At 48.2% G+C, this 3,746-nt stretch overlaps 3 non-coding genes across 3 annotated transcripts in view; all 3 read right to left on the reverse strand.

Moving 5' to 3' along the window:
- LOC143206014 (large subunit ribosomal RNA) overlaps positions 1 to 278 on the reverse strand; it is a 4,098-nt gene extending 3,820 nt beyond the window's left edge. Inside the window, exon 1 of the ribosomal RNA XR_013008057.1 lies at positions 1 to 278. This exon is cut by the window's left edge and continues 3,820 nt beyond it. This is a non-coding gene — a ribosomal RNA (large subunit ribosomal RNA).
- A 419-nt stretch (positions 279 to 697) lies between these two features.
- LOC143206015 (5.8S ribosomal RNA) lies at positions 698 to 852 on the reverse strand. Its single transcript, XR_013008058.1, has one exon. It is a non-coding gene; the product is annotated as a 5.8S ribosomal RNA (ribosomal RNA).
- A 706-nt stretch (positions 853 to 1,558) lies between these two features.
- On the reverse strand, positions 1,559 to 3,546 carry LOC143206017 (small subunit ribosomal RNA). The gene has a single exon (XR_013008060.1). It is a non-coding gene; the product is annotated as a small subunit ribosomal RNA (ribosomal RNA).
- Between the last annotated feature and the right edge of the window lie 200 nt (positions 3,547 to 3,746).

Here is a 3,746-nt window from a genome sequence, read left to right on the forward strand (position 1 = left end):
AAGGAGAGATCCTCTCGCCGTCAGTCACGGTCGCTACGGGCCTGGCACCCTCTATGGGCTGTTGCCCCGTTCAAGATGGACTTGGACGCGCGACGTAACGTCGAGATAATGGACCCTCCCGAACACCACATTTCCCGGCGCCCGATGTCGGTCGCGGGATTCGGTGCTGGGCTAATCCCTGTTCGCTCGCAGCTACTAAGGGAATCCTAGTTAGTTTCTTTTCCTCCGCTTAGTAATATGCTTAAATTCAGCGGGTAGTCTCACCTGCTCTGAGGTCGCTAGTTTAATATGCGTGGCGCTCGTAATCATCATAATAATGAAGATTAGGAGCCAATACGAAATATAAAAGTTTAGAATGGAAAAGACGCGCCGTCGAAAAACGGTGTTTTCTCCCTCGTATTCGAGAGACAACGCACCTACGATCCGACGTCGATTAAAAACTAATTTTATCGGATACGACGATCGTATTAATGGTGCGCGCTACGTTTATCACAAAAACGTGCGAACGACCGTTTTAAACACGTCTCATCCCTTTCATATTCGTACGACCCGTACGAGAGAGTTAGGTCACACGTACGGGTCCGCTGTCACGTTTTAGAACGTCGCGATCGAATCGCGCTTATACGCTCAGCACGCTCAGACATTTCTCGTCGATCGCGAAGATCAAAGAAAATCCGAGCAGTCTTGAAATGAGATACGACCCTCAGCCAGGAGTGGTCCGGGTATGAGATCCCAGGACCGCAATGTGCGTTCGAAATGTCGATGTTCATGTGTCCTGCAGTTCACAAGTTGACGCGCAATTAGCTGCGTTCTTCATCGACCCACGAGCCAAGTGATCCACCGTTTAGGGTAATCTTTTTTAAGTTAGGTTTTAAACGCATATCGAAACGTTTCTATTATAAGACGACGACGACGACGACGACGCGCGCTCACGTCATAGACAGCGCTTGCGCCCCTTTCGCAGCCGCCGTCGACTTTAAAACGCTCTTACGGTTTATTTTCGTCTTCTCCACTACACACAACGAGAGGAGCGGAGACAGACTACTCGAAATGGTGACGTTCGTTGTAAATTTTCGTCGTCTCACCTCGTACGACAACAAAAGAGCATACGCTGATCATAGTTTGGCAATATTTTCGTAAACTAAATCTCACCCTTTTGGAATGAAACAAACGAAGGGTGATAAGATTTTCGTAAACTAATCACATTACCGATCATCGTATATGTTCGTCGATATGAGGATCGAAACGTCGATTAGAAATATAATTGGCAAAATCGTTTTATTTTGCGCTCGATTTGTCCATTTATAACGAAATCCGTCGTAGGCCGACGATTATTACTCGTCGTCCTATATAACAACATCTTCATCGTATATATCTCCGCTTTCGGGCGTACATCTTTTAAAACCATATATTATAGGTACCCGAAACAGCTACGTTGACGACGTCGAAATTCGATCGGAACTTCCGAACTTCGTAGATGGCTCTTTAACGTTCGACAATGATTTTTACAGACTTGTACGTTTACCTATTATATATATATAGGCATAACAACACACTGTAATGATCCTTCCGCAGGTTCACCTACGGAAACCTTGTTACGACTTTTACTTCCTCTAAATGATCAAGTTTGGTCATCTTTTCCTACACATCGACGACGCCGAAACGCCATCGCGTGTCGATCCGAAGACCTCACTAAATCATTCAATCGGTAGTAGCGACGGGCGGTGTGTACAAAGGGCAGGGACGTAATCAACGCGAGCTTATGACTCGCGCTTACTGGGAATTCCTCGTTCATGGGAACAATTGCAAGCCCCAATCCCTAGCACGAAGGAGGTTCAGCGGGTTACCCGGGCCGCTCGGCCAGGGAAGACACGCTGATTCCTTCAGTGTAGCGCGCGTGCGGCCCAGAACATCTAAGGGCATCACAGACCTGTTATTGCTCAATCTCGTGCGGCTAGAAGCCGCCTGTCCCTCTAAGAAGAATAGTTTGTACGCCGACAGTAAAAACCGCGCACGAACCGCGAAACCCGAAAGCAACGCGGCCGGCGGGCCTTTAGGATGTCAAAAAGCGCCTAGTTAGCAGGCTAGAGTCTCGTTCGTTATCGGAATTAACCAGACAAATCGCTCCACCAACTAAGAACGGCCATGCACCACCACCCACCGAATCAAGAAAGAGCTCTCAATCTGTCAATCCTTCCGGTGTCCGGGCCTGGTGAGGTTTCCCGTGTTGAGTCAAATTAAGCCGCAGGCTCCACTCCTGGTGGTGCCCTTCCGTCAATTCCTTTAAGTTTCAGCTTTGCAACCATACTTCCCCCGGAACCCAAAAGCTTTGGTTTCCCGGAAGCTGCCCGTCGAGTCATATTAGGGAACGTCGACGGATCGCTAGCTGGCATCGTTTAAGGTTAGAACTAGGGCGGTATCTGATCGCCTTCGAACCTCTAACTTTCGTTCTTGATCAATGAAAGCGTTTTTGGCAAATGCTTTCGCTTCTGTTCGTCTTGCGACGATCCAAGAATTTCACCTCTAACGTCGCAATACGAATGCCCCCATCCGTTCCTATTAATCATTACCTCGGGGTTCCGAAAACCAACAAAATAGAACCGAGGTCCTATTCCATTATTCCATGCATACAGTATTCAGGCGAAATTTTAGCCTGCTTTGAGCACTCTAATTTGTTCAAAGTAAACGTGCCGGCCCACCTCGACACTCAGTAAAGAGCACCGCGGCAGGATTGAGTTGGGCCGTCGTAACCACGACGCGCACAACACGCACGCCGAAACGCACGCGCGACGGCGACGCGACACGACTAAGCCCACCGGCAGGACGTCTCGCGAAAAACACGCCAGTTAACACCGCGAACGATGAACCGGCGGCGCGAGACACAAATTCGACTACGAGCTTTTTAACCGCAACAACTTTAATATACGCTATTGGAGCTGGAATTACCGCGGCTGCTGGCACCAGACTGGCCCTCCAATTGATCCTCGTTAAAGGGTTTAGAGTGTACTCATTCCGATTACGGGGCCTCGGATGAGTCCCGTATCGTTATTTTTCGTCACTACCTCCCCGTGCCGGGAGTGGGTAATTTGCGCGCCTGCTGCCTTCCTTGGATGTGGTAGCCGTTTCTCAGGCTCCCTCTCCGGAATCGAACCCTGATTCCCCGTTACCCGTTACGACCATGGTAGGCGCAGAACCTACCATCGACAGTTGATAAGGCAGACATTTGAAAGATGTGTCGCCGGTGCGAGACCGTGCGATCAGCTTAAAGTTATTCAGAGTCACCAAGTTGTACGATGACGAGCGCGAACCCGAAACCGATTGGTTTTGATCTAATAAAAGCACTCCTTCCATCTCTGGTCGGAGCTCTGTTTGCATGTATTAGCTCTAGAATTACCACAGTTATCCAAGTAATTGTGGGTACGATCTAAGGAACCATAACTGATTTAATGAGCCTTTCGCGGTTTCACCTTAATTCGGTATGTACTGAGACATGCATGGCTTAATCTTTGAGACAAGCATATGACTACTGGCAGGATCAACCAGGGAACTGTTCTTATTATTTTATCGACACGAAGCAGATAAAACAAATACAGACACAGTTTATTTTATAAGTTTGACTTATAAAGAAACGTGTGCGTAAGACGACGATATATAATATATATCGACGACTAATAAAAAGGAGGTGCATGATAGCGCGCCTAGACGACGGAAAAACCGGTCCGAGGCGCCACGCTCTTACATTTTAA

The sequence above is a fragment of the Rhynchophorus ferrugineus genome, unplaced genomic scaffold (assembly GCF_030347505.1).
Source record: "Rhynchophorus ferrugineus isolate W39M unplaced genomic scaffold, kcgeb_rfMv2 rfM510, whole genome shotgun sequence".
In the NCBI taxonomy this organism is placed as follows: domain Eukaryota; kingdom Metazoa; phylum Arthropoda; class Insecta; order Coleoptera; family Curculionidae; genus Rhynchophorus; species Rhynchophorus ferrugineus.